At 41.8% G+C, this 23,859-nt stretch overlaps 1 protein-coding gene across 1 annotated transcript in view; it reads left to right on the top strand.

Annotated features, from left to right (window-relative positions):
• The first annotated feature begins 234 nt into the window (after positions 1-234).
• Positions 235-23,859, top strand: part of LOC126184524 (uncharacterized) — a 260,194-nt gene continuing 236,569 nt past the window's right edge. The window contains exon 1 of the mRNA XM_049926924.1: positions 235-378. The gene's annotated coding sequence lies outside the window, so the exon portion shown is untranslated. The remainder of the gene's footprint in view (positions 379-23,859) is intronic.

Raw genomic sequence — 23,859 nt, 5'->3', positions numbered from 1 at the left:
GACGATGGCAGCCTACTGTCAAAACTTTTCTTTTTCAAACCTACTTGCAGTTCAATAAAGCACGAGTGAAGCAGCAAAAATTGTTTCCGTATGAGCGGTGCGTACCTCCCGCTACTGTTGGGGCGCCGCCGCCGCTGCCGCCGCATTGTCGCCTTGGGAAAGGCGGCTGGTGGTGGGGGTCCCGGCCCATAACACCAGCGCTCCAGCGCGGCCATGCTAACAGTATTCCGCTGGACTCCACCGCAGCTGTACGCGATCCAAGATGGCCGCCGCCTGCATCGCTGTGTTTGCAACATCCTTGTAGTATCCTCGCTCCAGAGTACCACATTTCGTGTCGAGCAGCTGCTTCAGCGTCCATGTATCCGTCCGACGTACCAGGTGAGCGTCGCCTGCAAACATTCTCTTGCACAGCTGTTGGTTGTCGCTCTCGAGACTACTCGCTTTTTCGTTGCATGGCACACAAACATCTGCCGGCATTCCAAAGTTCATAGACCAAGCGCGTGTGTCATCACTGCCGGGCTCTCTTTTTGTTGTTAGAGCCCCTGACAGCAACGCAGAAAACTGCACTAATCTTTAATCGCTGTACGCTTGTATGTTGTTCAGATAAGCTTAAATGGAGTATGTTAAGTGCGTAATCAAGCGCTCTTTTCATTTAAATAAAGAACTATATGTGTGAGTGTAGGATAAGAGAAAAAATTGCCCTTTCTTTAAAATGTGATTATTATTAAAACAGTTTTAAAAAATTAGACGAACTAATTTGCTTGAGAGAACCAATTACTTATGGGATACTGATGACTACTTGCTAGACAGTTATCCCATAATAAATATTGGTGCCTTCTTACTAAACGAATCGATATTTAGTTCATGCAACAAGTTCATGCAATATTTTAAACTTCTCAGCGGACCCAAATAGCCATTTTTCCACGTGTTTTCTTTTTCATATTTTTGAAATTATAACTTTCAGACCCGTGTCCTATAGTGTAGACGATGCCAAATTATTTTAAAAGTTGCCGTGTTCATTTGTGGAATACATGAGCAGATTTTGTATCTGTGTAATCCCAATTAGCAACAGCAAATTCTTCATACAGTTTTTGTAAACTGATGTGTTGCATTTTATAATTCTGTGAGCGGATTGTAAACCTTTACTTGTCTAAAAGAATGTTTTACTGGAGAGGTGGCACTGTAAAGAGCTCACCTGTTGCTTTCAGCAGACACCGCTGTCTGTTCTGAGAGCAGAAAAAAATAGCTATATTTCGGATGTGAACACTGGAGAAATATTTAAAGCCGTACCAGTGTGTGTGTGTGTGTGTGTGTGTGTGTGTGTGTGTGTGTGTGTGTCATTAGAGTTTTGTCACGTACGGCCTGTGTCCGGAAAGCAAAGGTTCATATGCTTTTCGTAGCAAGTTGCTCTGAGTAATTTACAGAACTTGAAAGTAACGGACTTTTAATATCTTATCGTGGTATTGATGCTCTCATGCGTAAGATGCTTGGGTTGAAAGGAGGCGAATCGATCAACGTGACTCTGGAAAAAATTCTGTTGGGACGTAGGACATGCAATACATGTAACTTGGCTTTCGAGAATTGATGGCCAAATTACGCGAGTTAAATGATTTGGCCGATAAGTCTCTCGTCTCTGTGGTGGATTATACAGCAAGTTTTCCATTCATTAGGCTAAGGAGGATACAAGGAAGGTCATAGGGTTTTCGCTAGTTTTAAGCAGTTCAGTTTAGCAAAAATTTTGATTTCCGTGTTAGCCTATGAGCAGGGGTTACATGTCAGTCACTGTTGATTTCGCAATAGCATAAGATTTGTGTCAAAGGGTGATTAGGTACTGCTGTCATTTGCTAATCAATTCGGTAGTAGTGTGAGGGGAAAAAAGCCTGCATGCCTCCGTATGCTAATCGGCGCTGCTAAGAAACATCGCTCCCTCCTTTATTCTGTAAGCTGTCTCGTTCTTGGGGGAAAATAAAATTTTCTTCAGATTCTTCCAGTGGATGTGATGTCTGACTTCCTTACTAGTTTCATGTGGTGGTTTCACTTTGAATACCATAGCTACTGCAGCATAGAACTAGATACTTGACGATTGATATTTTACAGGAATTGATCACAAATCCTCAGATCAGTGAGTATCTCCGTCTATTTATGCGCAGTAATTTACAATCAATCTAGGCCACGAACATAGAATGTAGAAACTGTTCACTCCGAAATACGTTTAGAGTTACAGATTAAAGATGGTCAGAGTAGAGATCTTTTAGACTAATGCCTAAAGCGGAGTAGAAGTAGGGGAGATTAGGTAACGGAGCACCAGTCTAATAATTCAGACCTGCATACAAGCTTTAATTTCTGTTTAAAGTTTCGGTGACTTGCGCTGCTGAAAAGGCTTTGTTTTATAAAACATGCTGCATGGTCTGATTTCTCGTTGAATCTTGTACGTCGTATCTAATAAGCTCTTTCATGCTAAGAGCAATATTCGGACGGATAACTAACTGCTGCTCTGGGTATATAAGAATAACAATTATTTCTTGTAGTGGACTTAAGAGTATCTTGAAAAAAATAAAATAAAATGTTTTTATCTTATCATGAATCAGTTCAAGCCTCCCTAGTCTCTCTCTCTCTCTCTCTCTCTCTGCGCCTGCTGATACCTGCATCATTACAATACTGTTTCTCTCCTCCTCCCCCCCCCCCCCCCCCAAATTGCATTCTTTGTGTTTTCATATGTCTGAAAAGGTGGCAACAGGCTTTGGCTTTCGTCTCAGTGACAGTCAACGATCTGGTTTCATCATCTAGACTTGTCCTCGATTCCAGGGGTTACTCAGAAATCTGAAGTTGCTGCCTCTTTTGCTTTTGCACTTTGACGTCTTTCCGGAAGTTTTTTGTTGTAGCACCTTCTACGAACTCCAAATTGATTTTTTCTGTACTTACAACGGAAACGTGCAGAATAGAAGGCAAACTGCGCGAAGATCGCGGTACACGTTGTGCGGTGTTTAACTCGTTTTAATGAAATCGTTAAAGTCGGTTATTGCTATTAATACACCCCTGAAAGCACTACAGTTCTCAAGGATCAGTATTTACTCATGTGCACATAATGAATACTTTAAAAAAGTCTTCCACCCACAACGCCAAGAATTTTAGAACCACCTTCGTGGAGGTTGGATAAGGACGTTAAAAGGTAATTATAGCTGCATGCAGTATTGAGTTGTTTGAGCTTTTCATTTTTCTCCTTAAATGAAACAATCGTATGGCATTGATGGTCAGGAGACCTCACGTGGGGAAGTTTGGGCGCCGAGCTGATAGTCATTTCAGATGACGCTACATAGGCCGACTTGCGTATCGATGGTGATGAAATAACACACCTAGTCCCTGAGCGGAGAAAATGTCAGGCTTGGCCGGGAATCGAACCCAGGCCCACTGCACATGTAAAAAGGGCTGATCACTCAGCTAAGGAGGCGAGATTTTTACCAACAGTTCGATTTACTATGTAGATCAACCAAAAACAGTAGTTAAGTGTTAGTGTTAAAGTACAATCGCCACAGTCTACTTGTTAATGGAAGGCAAATAATAAATGTGAAGGATTACACTGATTTGATAGATACCGCATACAAAATGTTGACTACCAGGTGACAGAGAATAAAGCTGTTGTATCGGATATATTTGTTGCCAGGGCGTATCAAAACCTGAAGACCTAACTAAATTTTGATGCACCCTGTTTACTGTCGTTGTATTGAAAATAAGCCCGATAAAGGTACGAACTGAAGAGACTGAGAAAGCTTGTGCTTAAGACACAAAGATAATTTAGTTGAAGGAATGAAAGTTAAAATGGCGAGAAGAGGCGAAAGGGAGGACTGTGCAGAAAAAAGTCAGGTAAGGATAATTTCGAATTAGACGAACTTTGGAATGAACAGAAGATAGATGAAGAATCGTGGGAGTGTATGGCGGAGTGTCTACGTCAGTATGAACGACTGCGGCATGTTTAGTTGGCGTATAGAGCCTGGGAAGTCACTGCCTGCCTCAAAAAGCGTCCTCAATTTCTTATTCTTACGGCACGTATGCACGATATGACGGAAGCTACACCGAGCGAGGTGGCGCAGTGGTTAGACACTGGACTCGCATTCGGGAGGACGACGGTTCAATCCCGCGTCCGGCCATCCTGATTTAGGTTTTCCGTGATTTCCCTATATCCCTCCAGGCAAATGCCGGGATGGTTCCTATGAAAGGGCACGGCCGACTTCCTTCCCCATCCTTCCCTAATTCGATGAGACCGATGACCACGCTGTCTGGTCTCCTTCCCCAAACAACCAACCAACCAACGGAAGCTACAGAACTGTCTGCCTCGAATGCCGATTGTGTAAACTTCCCCAACAGTTTCGCGAGAAAAACTTCACCTTTCTAACAGTTCCTCGGTTCCCCATCACGTACAGGACACGTCTTATCGCTTTGTAGTATTACACCTCGATATTTAAACGAAGTGTGACCTCCAGAAGTTCGCCACAAAATTTGTAATAGAATAATATCGGATTATTCTTATTTGTTGTGGTTGTTACCTTGCATTTACCCACAATAAAATCGCCTAATGAGGGCGGTGCCACAAAGAAGTAGGAAAATATGTCGAGGAATTGTCATGCTAAATATCTTAAAATCGTACGTCCGCCGGAAGTTGACGGGTATTGTCCATTACTGTTGTTGGAAAAACCTTCGCCCTTGCAATATCACATTGCAGGCCGGTTGTTCGCCCCTGTCTGCTTCACAGCTACGAACCGGTTTTCCCGGCCCATTTGAGACCTTATATTTTACGTGGAACGGAAGCCAAAAGGAATTCCCTGTCCTAAGCCAAACTCAAGAGAATTTTGAGTTTAGCTTGACCCCTGACCGTTATGAACATTATTGCATTGCCTTCACTCACTGAAACAGCTATTTCCCGAAAGGCACTCTGACCTACACAGCGCAGTGACAGGAGAGTTTACTCAGGACGAATTAGCTTGGATCCTGTTCTTGATCGTTAGTTAGAACCGTAACAGATTGCTCGTAAGATACATAATCTGTAGGCAAGTCTTGTCTACATCACGGAAGTGTTCCTCGTAAAACGAGTCGTTAGAAGATATGAGGCCCAGGACTACGTTTCTGGAGGAAAGCTGACGCTTGTCCTTCCGGCAGATAATCCTCCCTGTGCCCCTTGGCCAGTTTTTGTGAACGTGAATGGTGCCATCGGCCCAGCGGGACTCCTTCCAGAGGAATGTGGCCTTGGAACGCCCCACACGAGCGCCATATTTCTGCGCTTCCTCACGTTGTATGGCTCTGACAAGAATGTGCTGACGTTTCTAATCGCAACTCTTAATAATGTGTATTGTGTAACCAGAAAGTTCGACAAATAATTTCGCAATTATCAAGGAAATGTTTGTTCTGTGTAGACATATTTGAACAAATACCTTGCTCGGCCTTAATTTTTCCCTACTGTGTAAATTTTCTCATTAGTGAAGAGGTAATTTCCAGTCAGGATTATTCGATAAAACAGTATTACTTGTGTGTTGGGTCGTCTGAGTGGTAAATTTGTGAACTTTCTCCTCGTTGAAATAGCACTTTTTACAGAAGCTTAGCTCTTGCGTGATGCAACAGTTAGGTGGTTAGAATTCTGTTGCTCGTGCCACTATAGTGAATATCTGAAATCTAGACTTTTCCACAGTTATAGCTTAAGTGCTGAATTTCACGACGGAGAAATACGAATAAGTGTCTAGAATTCGTAGAAATGGTGGAGGAAAACTGTCTACTATAAACAGAACTCGCGTTGGTGGTCATTATGGATTACTGGCTGCGCTGGTCGGCTAGGTAGAGTCGCTAAGATTCCGTGCCCAGCAGCATAGCTCGGCTACACAGCAAGTACTCGACGAGCCTGATAACACCTTTACACATTTATTTTATGCATGGTTAGCCGTACTTGACTACTACGCTCTCAAGAACGTATTACGTTAATTCTCTTCTTCCTGCATTTCCCCTTCTCATAACTTACGAATGGAGCTTTTCATATAAGTCTCGAATGACCTTGTCGTGGTAGGGAAGAGACATAAAGCCCTTATCTTGCTTGTTCATGTACAGGTATTTAGTACTTAACTCCTGGCGCAGTATTCTGAGTACCCATAAAAATGCGATAATTCTTGAATTACAGAATTCTGCAGTAAAGTGATATGAACCACATAAACTGGACTCTTTAACACTCTGATTTTATTGGGGTATTGTAATGTTGGCTCCGTACATATCGAGTGTACAGGTGGCGTAATCTGTGCGACCTGATGTTTTCCCAGGTCATTTCTATCTTCGTAGCGCCTGTCAATCATTTCTCTCTCTCTCTCTCTCTCTCTCTCTCTCTCTCTCTCTCCTGCTAATCTTACCCTATTATTTCTTTTTCTTCAGACTAGTTAATTTAGTCTCAAAACTTAATTCCTGATGTACTATTGCTGTACATTTGTTAGATGTCATTACTTCCATTAGGAAAGAAAGTAACGAGTAAATTACTTAATACAAACTTAGACTGACATTTCTGAAATACCATAAATTAATTGCCATATGTATACTACTATATTTCTCTTCTCGGATGGGCCGCGTAAGGATCACTTGCCAAATTAAATTCCTGATTCGTTGTTCTTTTCCTATTGGTCAGTACTGTTAACACCTGTTAACTACATTTTGCCTTCCTTCCATGCACTAAACACATTGTGATGTTAGCTTACTCAGGATGTTTGGTTAAATGTAAGAGCGGACCTGAAGGTCCCGAATCTTCTCAGGAGGAATAAACAAGTAAAAGTTAAGGTTTAATAGCATTGCTTTATTTTGCCTGAAGTAATGCACAGACTGTCGAATATCTTGAATCTTCCTGTACTGCACATATTTAATTGGAGTTTACATGGCCGTTTCAGAATTGTCGATTCACGAACAGCTGTCCTTCTGAAGACACATCTGTTTCGAATGAACAGCAACCTGGTTGTGCAAGCATGCTTAAATTTATCGGAGACTGTTCTGGCAAGGGTGGGTCAGCAGCACCACAGCCCCTTATGATCCTGCAGTTTCCCATACCTGTACTTCGACCACCATTTTTCTGAAGTCACAGTGACAAGAAGATGCAGTTTCAAAAGTTTGATTAATCATCATGTTATCCATTTTGCTTGGGGAACACCGCAGCTGTTTTCGTCTGCTGGAATCCTAGCTTTTCCTGTGGCTGCTTGCAGTATTTCCTACAGTGTAATTTGATTATTCACCGACTGCTCTTAGCTGCCCGTGAAGTTCTGAATGTCCTGGGCATGTTCGCGAGACTAAGAACTTCAGTGATGACTGGTCTAATTCAGTCTCATATGAGGCGTTCGGGATAGTTTCATGTTAGTAATGAGAGAGCGTCCACAGAAAACTGGACACACATGGCACTTTTGGGTACTATGTTGCATGATTTTAGGAATGTTACCTCTGGGATTATTCGCTTCCGTGTTGGTGGATTATCAGACCACGAATCGGAATGATATGAAGACTTCCTAGCAAACAGGACTCAGCCGTTCTCAGTGCGGAGATGGTTAGGAGCAGAAGTAGCATAGGGCGTGCCTTGCAGATATGATATGGCCGTGACTGTTCTCGAGATATAAAGTGTTTCACAATTCCTATGAAGGTCGGATCACTTTCAAATCTCCCGCTTCACGGATCGCAAAAAGCGGAGATAATGAGCTCTGCCGTGCGGAGTGGCCGCGTGCTTTGAGGCGTCATGTCACGAACTGCGCGGCCCCTCCCGCCGGAGGTTCGAGTCCTACCTCGGTCATGGGCGTGTGTGTTGTTCTTAGCATAAGTCAGTTTAAGTAGTGTGTAAGTCTAGGGACCGATAACCTCAGCAGTTTGGTCCCTTAGGAATTCACACACATTTTTTAATGAGCTCTGACCCGTGTATTCTACAGGAGCCCATAGCATATGGAATGTTTCGTGTACTCGTCAGGTTCTCTTCTGCGTAACGAAGGACGTCATTCAAAGGCTAGAGTGCGGCGCATCTGTGAAGTACCACGCTCTTATTTGCGAACGTGCCTATTTCTCGCAGCCGTTGTTGTAATTGGACGAAAATGGTATGTGATGTTATTACAGTAGGGACTGGGGAAGGCGCCCTCTTCTCAGTTTGTGTGCTTATCCTCATGAGGGGAAATTTTAAAGCGGTTTATATACAAACGACACATTTCTGGACATCGGTTCCATACCATAGCTTCATCTACGAAGTTCCCTCTACAACCCCATAGAAACCTGAATTGGAATCGTGGAACACCATGTGTGTAGGCTGTCCACGGATGATGCAGATCTAATTTAAACTGGAATGTAGCAGATTCGGTTTCACAGGAATAATAATTGCCTACAGAAATCTCGTGCAATATGTTTCAGAATACTGTCATTGCGGGACCATTATTTAATAAGTAGAGACCGGATTATATGCATCATAAAAACCTTAAAATGTGCATGAAAAATACGTAAAAATGCATGAAAAGTGTCGCAATGTGCAAGATCGAATGATAAAAAAACATGGTAGCTATTGCGTGCTTTGATATAAAAGTCGAACCTGTGCACATCAGTCACGAGGAAGAGCGCCGGCTACGCGAAAAATCGGAACATTTAGAACGCTGATTTTTCTGAATACTTCCTGGTAGAGGTTAGGAAGGGGGCCTTCCTGGGATTATTTGCTAAAACTTTGCAAAATGGGGAGGCATACGGTGCTTCAAGAATTGTTCTTTCTTTGCTATTGTTGTCGGTAACAAGCAGATGCGATGTGAGTGAGTCGCAGCTACAGGACCAACTTCGAGCTATATTGCACGCAGAGGGCACACTCAAAAACTAATATTTTATTTAAATACATACAATCATGAATTTTTTGAACAGCATTAACTTTTAATTGATACTATTGGATGAAAGTATCATTTACAATATGTTTTACATTTTTCTACTACTGTAAACGTAAACGACAAAGTACTGTTCCAAATGTTGGGTAGTACGATTGTGTCGTCGTTCACTCAAAACATTGTTATAAGCAGAAAAGGACCGTTCTACATCAGCTGAGGTAACTGGGCAGTATTTGAATTTGGGTGATATGTTGGCAGTTATTGTTTCTGGTAGAAGTTCACCTGTCCCATTATTAAAACTATGTTTGACACAAGGGTTCAAAACCTGGGTTACTGTTTAAAATGTTTTCAAACTTCTAAGTTTTCCTGGGAATGTCTCTGGCAATGAGGAGTGTAGTAGAATAATTTTATTCATTAACTGAATAGATTCATTCAACTCCAAACCGTGAGTTTCAAGCTTTTTAATATTTGTAGATATATGGGAAAAGAGTGTGCACTATCGAAGTCGTTTGTTACCCCTCTAATGGCCTCGAAATGTTCATTGTAAAACAACTCAGCGTCGACCCACGTACCCCAACGAGTTACCACTGGTTCGGGAGGTAAAGGCACATTTAAGTTTCTCTTTGTAAGTCTTGATGCAGGGGCCTTTAGAAACACTTTCTTTGTGGACGAAATCAGTTTATTTACATTCACAAACGTGGAACGTACTTCAGCAAGGCGATGTATTCCATGAACAAAGCACGTCACATGAATCAAATTGGAATAAAATACTCGGAGGGCTTTTCCTGCTTTGATCATGTAGGGAGCAGCATCAGAAGAAACACAAACATCCGTTCGTCTGCCGAAGATTCTGGCAGTATTTTTCTAATACCCTCATTCACAAACCTGGCGATCGTAGAAAGATATACTTTCTCAAGTTGTTTGCAGGCCACTAAATAGGAAGAAGGCTCTTCTTTTAAGGCACCAACAATTAAATTTGAAATGTAACGGCCACATGTGTTCCGATAATGCTGTCCTTCAGTTCATTGCGTATTTCTTCCAGAACATTTACGTAAATTGTCGGTATGTAATTTTTACGCAATATTGATTTATCTGGTATATTTTGACCTAAGCAATATTTGCGCAGGAAGCCTTTGAGGATAGGGTTTGTAAGTTTGTTGAATAGGAATATTGCTTGCAATGAGTGCTTTACATAGATACCGGGAAAAAAGTCCGACGGATGGCGCTTCATCTGTTCAGAATAGCAATAATTAGCATAAGAAAGTAAGACAAAGCAAAGATGATGATCTTTACAGGAAATGCTCACTGTCCACCATCATTTCTCAACAATAGCTGTAGTCGAGGAATAATGTTGTGAACAGCACTGTAAAGCATGTCCGCAGTTATGGTGAGGCATTGGCGTCGGATGTTGTCTTTCAGCATCCCTAGAGATGTCGATCACGATACACTTGCAACTTCAGGTAACCCCAAAGCCAATAATCGCTCGGACTGAGGTCTGGGGACCTGGGAGGCCAAGCATGACGAAAGTGGCGGCTGAGCACACGATCATCACCAAATGACGCGCGCAAGAGATTTTTCACGCGTCTAGCAATATTTTTTTTTTGTTCTAATAAAACCTCATGTCATTCCAAGCATGTGTGTCAATTTTTACCTCTCTATCTCCGTGGTTTATTAAGTTTCCAAATTTATACTGACTTTTTGATCACCCGGTACATGTTAAACCGAGTTTTTGGTTACCTTTCGACAAATCCCTGCTACTGCAACTTGCTGTTGTCAGAAATTGTTGTCGTAGTCCTTTCTTGTGCACTGCTGCGATATGAAGACTTGTCTTGACATGCTGATCTATTTGAAACTTTTTTTTGGACTAAACGTTTTCCTCGCAAACTCGACAATGTAAAGCAAACATGTAAATGTTCCAGTATGGTTACCTATCCACGAAACTTTTGTTTCTTCGGGCGGCATGGCGCACAACACGTTACACACTACACGTCGTACACACGTTCAGTTGTGTATAAGTAAACAGAAAGATAAAGTGAAACAATGGACGTGCGACTAAAAGCTTGCGTAGTTTGTTGCCGACGCGTACGGTATGACAGCGGAGGGGATTAAGCGGGAGCACGGGCGCAGGAGCATTGACTCTGTCTGCCTGTTCCTCTTCTGGAATGATTTCGCTAGGCAGTGGCCTCTCGGTTAGCGATTGCACGCAGTTCTATGTCGCGGTCAATTCGTGAGACATCAAAACTAGATCGAGCTAGAGACCGCCCGTCTAAATTTTAAAATGTTCTAAACATAGAGCGAAAATATGCATAGTAACTAGGTTTTAGTTGAAATATGCCATAACCGATGAAAAGAAGCCAAATATGCAAATGCATATGCAACATGGAAATGCATATAATCCGGTCTCTATTAATAAGTTAAGAGAGGAGTAATGAGTTCGTGAAGAGAGGCATGATTCAACTTCTTTTACTCAACGCGAGAGCAACACAGAAATAGTCAACAAGTGGAGTCGAAGACGCTAAAAGGTAGACGTTATGCGTCATAGAAGGCTTACTCTTACAGTTCAGATGCGGACGCTAAGAGACCAGACAATTCTTTCTTTCTGAAATGTATTCGCAAATTGCGAACACGACTGTGCGCGGAGTATACGACATACTAGTAACATACGAAAATTTTAGATGTGACATGTGAAAATTACCGAACTATCAGTTTAATAAGTCACGGGTGCAAAATACTAACGCGAATTCTGTACATACGAATGGAAAAACTGGTAGAAGCCGACCTCGGGGAAGATCAGTTTGGATTTCGTAGAAATATTGGAACACTTTAGGCAATACTGATCCTACGACTTATCTTAGAAGAAAGATTAAGGAAAGGCAAACCTACGTTTCTAGCATTTGTAGACTTAGAGAAAGCTTTTGACAATGCATACTGGAATACTCTTTCAAATTCCGAACGTGGCAGGGGTAAAATACAGGGAGCAGAAGGTTATTTACAATTTGTACAGAAACCAAATGGCAGTTATAAGAGTCTAGGGGCATGAAAGGGAAGCAGTGGTTGGGAAGGGAGTGAGACAGGGTTGTAGCCTCTCCCCGATGTTATTCAATCTGTATTGCAAGCAGTAAAGGAAACAAAAGAAAAATTCGGTGTAGGTATTAAAATCCATGGGGAAGAAATAAAAACTTAGAGGTTCGCCGATGACATTGTAATTCTGTCAGAGACAGCAAAGGACTTGGAAGAGCAGTTGAACGGAATGGACATTGCCTTGAAAGGAGGGTATAAGATGAACATCGACAAAAGCAAAACGAGGATAATGGAATGTAGTCGAATTAAATCGGGTGATGCTGCCAGAATTAGATTAGGAAATGACACTTAACGTAGTAAAGGAGTTTTGCTATTTGGGGAGCAAAATAACTGATGATGGTCGAAGTAAAGAGGATATTAAATGTAGAATGGCAATGGCAAGGAAAGCGTTTCTGAAGAGGAGAAATTTGTTAGCATAGAGTATAGATTTAAGTGTCAGGAAGTAGTTTCTGAAAGTATTTGTATGGAGTGTAGCCATGTATGGAAGTGAAACGTGGACGATTACTACAGGGTTACTACAAATGATTGATTTCACAGCTCTACAATAACTTTAATATTTGAGATGTTTTCAGAATGCTTTGCACACACATACAAAAACTCAGTTTTTTTAGGCATTCACAAATGTTCGATATGTGCCCCTTTAGTGATTAGGCAGACATCAAGCCGATAATCAAGTTCCTCCCACACTCGGCGTAGCATGTCCCCATCAATGAGTTCGAAAGCATCGTTGATGCGAGCTCGCAGTTCTGGCACGTTTCTTGGTAGAGGAGGTTTAAACACTGAATCTTTCACATAACCCCACAGAAAGAAATCGCATGGGGTTAAGTCGGGAGAGCGTGGAGGCCATGTAAAGCCCTACACCCCATTGTGCTATTCTTGCTTTGACTCCTGACAGGTCGACCTTGTCTTCTCCCACTTCCTGGCCTGGGGGCAGAAACCTGAAGTGTGGCTTCAGCCGAACAAAACTGAGTTTTTCTACTTATCTGTAGTGTGTCGTGATCATATGTCAATGAATGGACCTACAGTGAATTTACGAAATCGCTTCAATCATTTGTAATAGCCCTGTAGTTTGGACAAGAAGCGAATAGAAGCTTTCGAAATGAAGTGCTACAGAAGAATGCTGAAGATTAGATGGGTAGATCATAACTAATGAGGTGTTGGATAGGATTGGGGAGAAGAGGAGCTTGTGGCACAACTTGACTAGAAGGGATCGGTTGGTAGGACATATTCTGAGGCATCAAGGGATCACCACTTTAGTATTGGAGGGCAGCGTGGAGGGTAAAAATCGTAGAGGGAGAGCAAGAGATGAATACACTTAGCAGATGCAGAAGGATGTAGGCTGCAGTACGTACTGGGAGATGAAGCAGCTTGCACAGGATAGAGTAGCATGGAGAGCTGCATCAAAGCGGTCTCAGGACTGAAGACCACCACAATAACATGTAAATTTCTGCCGGATCGGGAGTCGAATCCGGATTTCCTGTTTTACGCGAGCGGTTGCCTTAACCACTTTGGCTCCCCGTGCACGACTCACGGCCAGTCCCAAACTGCCGTATGTGCTGATGTCCACTCCCCGTGGTTCTTGCATGCGAATCTAATGATTCCCGCACAGAGAGAGACATTGTTTTTGCTCTCCAGATTGCCGTTTTTGGCATGAAATTCAGTAGTACAGTGTCTGTCCGAAGGAACATTACATCGAACCACACACACTCCTATAATTTTTTCTGTCTATATATATCTCGTGAATATATGTTTATACTCCGGTAGCCACCTTATGGTATGTGGCGGAGGGTACTTTGTGAACCAGTCGCTTCCCTCTTTCACTATTAGTCGTGAATGGATCGGGGGAAGAACGGTTGCTTGTAAACTTCCGTGTTACCTTCATGATCTTCTCGCGAGATAAACGCAGGAAGAAGAAATATATTGGTTGATTGTTTTAGGAACTTACGCTCCCGGAATTTGAACAGCAAACCACAACCTGATGCAGAACGCCCCTGCAGCGCCTGCCACTGGTGTTGGCTGGGCATATCGTTAACGCTTCCGCGCTTACTAGATGAACCTGTAACGAAACACACTGCTCTTTCTTGGAACTTCAGTTCCTCAGTCAATCCTATCTAGCACAGATCTGACTGACGAGCAAATATTAAAGTATTGGTCAAACGAAGGTTTTATAAGCAACCTTCTTTGTATGTGGACTACATTTCCTAATTTCCAATAAATCTGGCATCTAAGAATTTGAAGTCATTTTGACTATTTTTCGACCGTGACTGTCTCAAGTAATATGTAATTTTTTTTAATTACCGCTATCAGTCACAAAATTTGATAACTATTGTATTATTTGTTTATTTTGCTACATGTTTCGAGGGAATACCTCATCTTCAGGCTACATGGCATTACAAAAACAATTTCACGATAAGATTATACTGATGTTACATAATCTCTTCATAAGTTTGACACGTCTGAAAAATTTATTTTACTGGTTCGAAGTTCAGATCATGACTGGCTACTGCTAAAAGTGGTATTTTCCACATTCTACGTGTATGTTATTGACAGAAAATACATCATGTTACATGCACTCACTCAGACAGGATATTATGAGTAGATGCGTTTTTCAGCATATTTGTTCTTGTGGATGCGGATTACAATTTTCTATATATAGGTGTTGGCTGTCAGGGCAGCATATCTGATACCGATGTCGTCAGAAATAAAAGGAAACTTTGGTAAAGGCTCTATGGAAAGGCTTCAGTTACAAATTTTGAAGAACAAGTAGAGTGGTGGAAAACGCTTTTCGTGTTCCAATTTCTGTGGTTAGATTTTTTAAGAAAACCGAACTTATTGAAACCTTAAAAACGAAGGCTTATGGCCACACTATTTACAAGGGAAACTCCCCATCGCACTCCCCTCTGATTTCGTGGCAAGCTGGCCAAGTGGATAACCCGTCAAAAACTTAACACAGATCAAGCACGAAAACACGAGAAGGTGTACTCAACTGTGGAAAAAGAAGCAAAACAAACAGTGAATGGTCCAAGCCCAGGATCTGTAACATCGAGCTTAATAGATGAACCACGGCGTCGTGGTTGTGTGATCTGACTGCGAAGGAGCGTTTTCAAAGCTCTCTCGTGCCCCTCTTTTTTTTCCCACAAAACTGAAATTTTCGTCCGGTCATTGGCGTGTCTGTTCGCCTTCTGCAGTTTTGGTAGTCTTGCCATAAGTTAAAAAGATAAAGAAATGTGGTACACGTGTGGAGGTTCCTTCTTTACACCTGGATGTCGCAAACGGTCATTACACCACGACACAGAGAAATCTGAATACAACGAAGAGACAGTTCATAATTCTGTGAAGAAGAAAAAAAAATGTGGGGCACGAGGGAGACTTGAACACGGATCTCCCCATTCGCAGTCCAACACCGTGACCACGCAACCATGACGGCGTGGTTCTCCCAATTATCTCGATGTTTCACATCTTGAGTTTGGACCATTCACTGTTTCTATTTTGCTTCTTTTCTAACATTTCGGTACACTTTGTTTTCATGATTGATCTGTGTAAGTTTTTGACAGGCTATCCATTGGGTCATCTTACCACTAAATCTGACGTGGTCGCGTTGGGGATTTTCCCTTGTTAGGCCTACATAACTTTTCGAGAAGACAACAAAGTTCACGGGCACTTTACACTTCTGTAGGTAGTCTCTATACGAAAATCGATGGATTAGTAATTCCCGGTCGATGGAAAAACGAATGTGAGGGATCTTTATTCAGGCCATTGAGAATACTGCGCTAATAGCAGGCAACAATGACAAGCAAAGCCGTTGGCGCCTCGCAAGACAAACAGCATAATTCCTTAGCAGTACAATTATAGCCCAAATATTATGAAAGTGCTTTCTTTGCATTCCTACTCCTCTTCCCTTTCTAACATTAAAACTAGCGTAATGAAAAATACGCTCGCCTTACAGTGTATTCACAGTCTAGTGCGATTGCTTTTGTCTGTCATAAACTCGTGGAAAGTAAGCCACCTTCAGACATAACCAGTTCCTCAGTAGCTGTTAATTTATGTGGCCCTGGTATCTGTGCTTGCTGTATAAATGTATGGTTCCACCTTTAAACACTAAACACAAATTTTCTTCACCGAAAAAGTTTCGTTCTAATGAAATATCGTCAATGCTAAGCGAATTACGTGTATTTTATAATCATTTTAAGACTTCAAGTTTCGTAAATGAGCCTTTTCCATCTAAAAACATATGCAATCTGCAGGCAACTTCAGATGTTTTTTTCCAAAAACAAGACTTTCCGGTGAAAATCTGCATCTAGTAAATGCACAGACGGGTATCACATTGTCGGTTTTCTAAGTGCAATCTCAGGACTATGTATCTACATATCATTCATACCCAGAAGCTGCTGTGTGACGTTTCTTCATTCAAGGCTGCTCTCTTCTATAGGAAGCTACTAAAGATGTTTTCTTTAGCATGTCAAAAAAATGGTTCTGAGCACTATGGGACTTAACTGCTAAGGTCATCAGTCCCCTAGAACTTAGAACTACTTAAACCTAACTAACCTAAGGACATCACATACATCCATGCCCGAGGCAGGATTCGAACCTGCGACCGTAGCGGCCGCGCGGTTCCAGACTGTAGCGCCTTTAACCGCTTGGCCACCACGGCCGGCTTAGCATGTCATTTCCTCTTTTTGTCCTTCCATGCGTCTCCACGTGTATCTTTGCTGTGGTGGTCTCTGCTTTTCGGGCCCCACGACACGTCTTTCGTACAGCTCTACCAGGGCAAGGCACGTCTTGCTGTTTATTTCTGCAGCGCATAAGAAGTAGAACTACCGTCTCGAGTGCACGAGCAGAGCACACTGGTATCTCGGTAGCTACGCGATCAGCGCGGCGGATTGCTAAGCGAAAGGGCACGGGTTCGGTTCCCGGCCAGGTGAGAGATTTTCTCCTCCCAGGGGCTGGGTGTTGTGTTGTCCCTACCGTCATATTTGACATTGCTCTTGAAATAACTGAGTGGCCACGGCTCGAAAGCCAATAAATAAAGCACTAGAATCTCTGCCGCGGGAGCGATGCGCCGCAAGTTCGACCGCGGCGACCGCCACATGCTGCAACACCACAGCAGTACAGACCGCGTGAGGCGCTGCCTCGCTCAGTAGGTATGTGCTCCCAGCTGCGAGTCCCCGATCAGTCGGGCCCGTGTAATGAGCAGGATCTCCGGTTTCACGCGGCCAGCGCTGCGATGGTCGTAACTGCCGACAGCACGCTTTCCCGGCTCTCCCCCACAGCTTTCCTCTCTAGCGACGGACACCGATAAGCTTTACGAACACAGTCCTCTCGGCGTGGAATATATCTCCATTATCTGCATCTGCTTTCCACAAGTCAAAGTACAGTATGTGGCAGAGGCTACATAGCATGCCTGTATCATATTTCCAACTCCGTATTCCTGTCGTGGATCGTGTGCGGGAATGAAGACTGTCGACAGGTCTCCATTTAAATCTGAAGGGCTCTGAATTTCCCGTTATGCTCTGTTCTTCCACGAGACGAAGAAAGCAGATACCGGCGCCCAGGCAGATACAGTGTTCCCTGGGTTCCGGAAAGCGTTTGATACAGTTCCTCACTGCCGCCTAACGAAGAAAGTACGAGCGTACGTAATCAGATCCGCTGTGTGACTGGACTGAAGAGTTACTAGCAAAAATAACACTGTCATTCTCAACGGAGAGAAATCTTCAAACGTAATAGTAACTTCGGACCTACCCAAAGCAGGTGTTACAGAACCATTACTTTTCACAATACACATAAATGACCTAGTGTACAACGTCGGAACTTGTATGAGGCTTTTCGCGGATGATGCTGTTGCATATAGAGAAGTCGTAAAGCTAGAATACTGTAGTTAAGTGCAGGAAGAGGTTCGACCTTTGGAACAGGGATTCGTAGCTGACCCGCAACGTAAATTGAACGTATCCCGCATAAACAGGATAACAGATCCATTATTACTGTCCGCCGCTCGTGGTCTCGCGGTAGCGTTCTCGCTTCCCGAGCACGGGGTCCCGGGTTCGATTCCCGGCGGGGTCAGGGATTTTCACCTGCCTCGAGATGACTGGGTGTTTGTGTTGTTCTCATCATTTCATCATCATCCATGAAAGTGGCGAAATTGGACTGAGCGAAGATTGGGTAATTGTACGGGCGCTAATAACCACGCAGTTGAGCGCCCCACAAACCAAACAACATAATCATCATCAGATCCATTATTATACGATTATATGGCTGCGGAAAAATCACTGGAAGCAGTCATATCCATATAATATGTAGGCGTATGCGTAAGTATCGATTTGAATTTGAAAGACCACATAAAACTAGGCGCAGGTAAAGCAGATGCCAGATTTATGTAAACGTTTCTTTTAATTTACCGCTACCAGTCACAAACTTTTAACTATTGTATTATTTATTTTGCTACATGTTTCGAGGGAATACCTCATCTTCAGGCTACATGGCATTACAAAAACAATTTCACGATAAGATTATACTGATGTTACATAGTCTCTTCATAAACGCTGTGGTTATTCTGTCGAAGAAGAGGAAACTTAGTAAGATGCGATATCACTTTGGAAGCTGGACTGATGTTTGCATGGAAACGTTTTGTAACAGTCACTCATTTTGTTCTTGTGGCGTGGCAGTCTCGTGCGGTAAGCTGCGGTGTTACCATTTCCGTGCATCTCTTGGAAATACCGCAGCTCATCGCGACGAGACTGCCACGCCAGAACAAAGTGACTTACAAAACATTTTCATGCAACCATCAGTCCAGCTTCCAAAGTGACATCGCCTCTAATTTACATCTTCATCCACGAGATAACCACAGCGTTTATGAAGAGACTATGTAACATCAGTATAATCTTATCGTGAAATTGTTTTTGTAATGCCATGTAGCCTGAAGATGAGGTATTCCCTCGAAACATGTAGCAAAATAAACAAATAATACAATAGTTAAAAGTTTGTGATTGGTAGCGGTAATTTTTTAAAAAAAAGAGCTGAGAAAATATGATCTATGTATATTAGCACAAGTGAGGCATCCAATAAAATAATGTAATTTTCGATGCTGATCTGGGAAAATATTTGTACAATTAGATCACTGAAAATAACACCAGTTCCTGAAGTTTCTGACAGCGCTAAAGGCTCTCCAGCAACAATTTTACGTCGTGCTTCTGCTACGTATTATATGCCCTAAAATAATGGTAATGCAAATCTTGTATTCCAAATCCTTGAAAACACATCTGGATTCTTGTGTAAATAATCAGTGTAAAAGTCCAATAAAAATTCGAATTCTACGTAGATTTTGATTAAATGTTCTTTCAGGGTCTCGTAGATGAAATCACAGATCCCAAGCACAAATTTTTATACATTCTGGAGACGCAGATAAAGTATTTCAAGCTTGTACAAGTGTCTCGTGTGGCTGCAAATCTAAGTAATTGTGAAAGTATCTGTCATAGTAATTGCTTCTCGAAACTGGGTGTCTATTTTTCTTCCTTTTGACTCGATCATCGCGTTTAATTGTTCGAAATCTCGTAACAATAATCTAGTAAATTTTTAATGGTCTCTTTCATCACTTTTCAGGTGTCTGATACCATACTACATTCTTTGGAGATACAATTGTCTTCAAGCTTCTGAACATGGCAGCACTTCAGCAACTGTACATGAAAGCGCTTCAGTGGGTTATAAATAACAGCCAACCAGTTGAAAAATACACGTTTATTAGACCTTGACCACGGTTTCGACGGTTTCAAAACAGTCTTCTTCAGAAGATACTGTACGCAGAATCACATTATCTGTAGCCAATGTGGGAGTTGCTGGCTCTTTCTAGTACATATCATCCACTTAATCACCCTTTAAAATACATTATTTAAAAGTAGTAGCCTTCTACTATTTTTTGACTGTTTTAAGACAAAGCCCTACAGTAGACGTCTACTACTTTATATAACTTATTTAAAATGGTGACTAAGTGGATGACATGTACTAGACAGTCAACGACTCCCACACTGACTATAGGTAATCTGATTCTACGTACAGTAGCTTCTGAAGAAGACGGTTTTAGAAGCATCGAAACCATGGTCAAGGTCTAACAAACCTGTATTTTGCAACTGGTTGACTGTCAACTCTAATCTCTGCAATTCTCTTCTAATAACGCACTTCTGGTTGCGGATTCCTAGCGTTTTCGATGTTATACGTCAGTATTAAGGCAGCCGCTGCATGTGTCGTGTACATAGTGTTTCCGCGTGCATTGATTACCCAGCGATCAGCAGCGAGTAAAGTCGCGTATCGACAGGGTGGCCACCGAGCACGAACTGTTAGACACGCTAGCGGGGTCAGTCGATAGGTGGCTTCGATGGATGAAGAAAGGCAAATCTAAGTTTATAGCATATGTAGACTTAGAAAGTTTTTGATAGTGTTGAATGGAATATTCTGTTCGAAATTCTGAAGGTAGCAAGGGGTAAAATATAGGAAGCGAAACGCTATTTACAACTTTTACCGAAACCAGACTGGGGGGTGTGGGGGGAGGGGAAGGGAGGGGAGTGGAGGAAACAGTGGTTGAGAAGGGAGTGAGAAAGGGTGAAACCTATCACCAACATTATTCAGTCTGTACGCTAAGAAGCAGAAAAGGAAATATAGGGGAACTTTGGAAAGAATAAAACTTTGAGTTTGCCGAAGACGTTTTAAATATTTCAGCTATGGAAAGTGACTGACGGGCTGTTGACGGAATGAGTAGTTTCTTGATAACAACAAAAATAAAACGATGATGATGAAATGTAGTTAACTAAATCAGGCGATGCTGATAAAATTAGGTTAGGAAATGACACTAGCAGTAGTAAGAGTTCTGATATTTTGGCAGCAAAATAATTGGCGATGGCCAAAGTAGAGAGGATACAACAGTGAGACTGGCAATAACAAACGAATTTCTGAAAACGAGATATTTGTGAACTTCGAACATAAATTGAAGGATTAGGAAGTCTTTTTTCTGAAGGTATTTATCTGGAGTGCAGCCATGAACGGAACTCAGACATGAACGATAAGCAGTTTTGAGAAGAAGAGAATAGAAGTTCTGAAAATGCTACAGAAGAATGCTGAAGGTTCAGTGGGTAGGTCGAGTAATGAGGTGGTAGAGTATCGAATTGTGGAAGAAAGAAATTTATAGCACAGACTAGAAGAAGGGATCTGTTGATACGTAGAACACATCCTGAGGCATCAGGGAGTCGTCAATTTGGAGAGGGGGGGGGGGGGGGGGGAGTGAGTGTGGGGAGTAAAAATTAGAGACCAAGAGACGAATAGAATACATTAAGCAGGTTCAAATGGGCGTAGATTGCAGTAGTTACAGATACGAAGAGGCTTGCACAGGATAGACTAATCTGCATAGTTGCAGGCAAGTAGTTTACTATGACCTCTACCACTTAATACGAATTTTACATATTGTTTTAGACGCAGATTTCTCCTAAAGTGTATTCGCGAACAAAATCAAAGCAGACTTAAAACGTATAGCACGATAATGCCTTCTAAGGGACTATGAAGTTGATATAAACAGCTAAGTATGTTACTCCTACCTAAATGAGGCATCGGTTCAGTGCTAGCGGAATACTCTCGTCGCTTCTTAGTAGAACAACATAATTACAAGTGGAAAACCAAAATATTGTGTACCTACCACAGGATTAATTTATTCAAATAATAGATTTTCCGCTTAAAAGGTCATTAGACTTTCAGTGACTATAGTCATCAGAGTAGTTAAATATTTGTAAACAATATTGGATAAGATGTTACTCATCTAGAGTCAGGCACGAACACTAAATAAATGTCATCGTTGACAGTTGAGTCGTAATGAAATTAAAACCTGAAAAGGTGAACAGTATATAAATGTAAAGGGAGCAAACAAAGACAAACATTAACACAAAATTCGAAAATTTTGCTTTTATTACAATTTATCAGCAAAATAAAATTAGTAGTGGACAAGAGTACTAAAAATAGTTTGAAGAGGTTTTGCGTTGAGGAGAAAAAGATAGAACTGACAGTTGTAACAACAGATAGTATGGGTTACATAGACAATCAAAATAAAATCAATAAATACAGGAAAATGGAGGAATAGAAAGACACATACAGAGCGGGAAGCCTTCGAAAACTGTTAGAATTTTGTGAAGTTTAGAAGAGGGGGGAATTATTGAGTTGTGCTTGGTAGTTTGATATTAAATCAGGACTGTGAGCCTGATTTTTATTGATTTCCAATGTTGAGTTTTTGGTCTTTGTTCGCTAAGTGGAGGACATGGATCTATCTGTGGCGGGTAGCTATGGCCCTTTCTCAGTACATGCTCAGCAAATGTGGAGTCATAATTCTGCAGTCCCCAGCAGTGTTAATGTTCATGCAGCCTAGTTGCTATGCCTTTGCCTGATTGACAAATTCACCATTTCACAATCAGGACAAATAATTTCATATAACCCTCTGTCGGCTAGTAACTGGGTCTTGTCTTTGCTTCTGAAAATACACTGGAATGTCGTGTTCCTCACATAGTAGGAAATCGTGTAGTTTCAAGAGTTCAGTGTTTTTGCAACGTTCTGTGATACCTGTCGTAGGTGTGGGATTGTACACTGCAGGAGGAACATAGAAGATGGGCATAATTTTCAATTGAGGTGGTCAGTCAGGATAGGATTTTTGCCATTGGTTGCGGCAATAAGTTTTATAATTTCACGAAGAGTTTATTAACAAATCACAGTTGCAGTTCATACGGTTGGCGACTAGTTCATTCTCAAGCCTGACCTACTGAGGCTACACTGACAGTGCCTCATCTTAATAACAAACATCAAAATGACAATAGATGTTCTATAAAGTGATCGCAGGTGACTCACAATACTCAGCAAGTCAGAATCAAGCTGAGTTTTATGCTAACTATCTAAGTAGGCTCATGAAGGTGACAGTCATCTGCGATCACCCTATAGAGCATGTACTGTCATTTTGATGTTTGTTATTAAGATGAGGCACATTCAGTGCAGCCTCAGTAGGTTATGCTTGAGAATGAACCAGCTGGTTGGAAACGTGTCGCCAAATATATGTACTGCAACCGTGACTGATATGTTAATAAACGCTTCATGAAATATTAAAAAGGTTGCTGGTTCTGTATCAACAAAATGGTGAAACTGAAAAATTTTATAATGTCTAACTCGGCTTTGAAATCTTCTTCGAACAACGGCTAATTCGATGTTAAAATCAGTGTCCGTCTATTATGATGTATATTTTACACTGTTTCCAAAAATAAATTTGTGTGAGTATGGTCTGTACACAGCGATCTGTTCCTGTTCTCTTCGTTGAGCTTAACTAGCGTTCAGAGTCTACTGACGGCTACAGTACGTTAAATTGTCATCTACCCTTCTCAGAGTGATGAGACCTCTCCCCCACCCTCACCTTCCTTGTTCAAGGAACCACCTTAGTGTCAGATATTAAACCGCAAGTGCAATTCATCGAACGATCGTACTATTCAGCGTCAGAAGAATTATTACTGTGGAAGTATTTGCAGCAACAAGTCACTGTTTGGATTATCAAATATATTTCGTTACATTGAGTTTAAGGTAGTTTCACAACAACGTACTTATTTCGTGTAGCAAAGCCAGATATTTATCTTTCGTAGATGGATTTGTAAATTTCTGAAATCGGTAAAGTGAAATAAATAATGTAGTGACTAGTTGCTGCAGATCCTTCCTTGTATTAGATCACTCACGGTGTTCCTTAATGCACCATTAAGAAAGTCATGTCAAAATAAATCTTCTTGAAAAGAGTAGAACCACCACTGGAAACCCTACATCCTTGGTTACACCTTCATAAACGAATGATTTTAAATATACAGAAAGAGTGACGTGTGGTTGAAGGAAGCGAATTTGGTGTAATTGTTCACATGGCGGCGGTGTATGTACTGATTTCGTGGCC

Source organism: Schistocerca cancellata, chromosome 4 (assembly GCF_023864275.1).
Source record: "Schistocerca cancellata isolate TAMUIC-IGC-003103 chromosome 4, iqSchCanc2.1, whole genome shotgun sequence".
Taxonomy (NCBI): Eukaryota; Metazoa; Arthropoda; class Insecta; order Orthoptera; family Acrididae; genus Schistocerca; species Schistocerca cancellata.
This window is presented reverse-complemented; position numbering and strand designations above follow the sequence as displayed.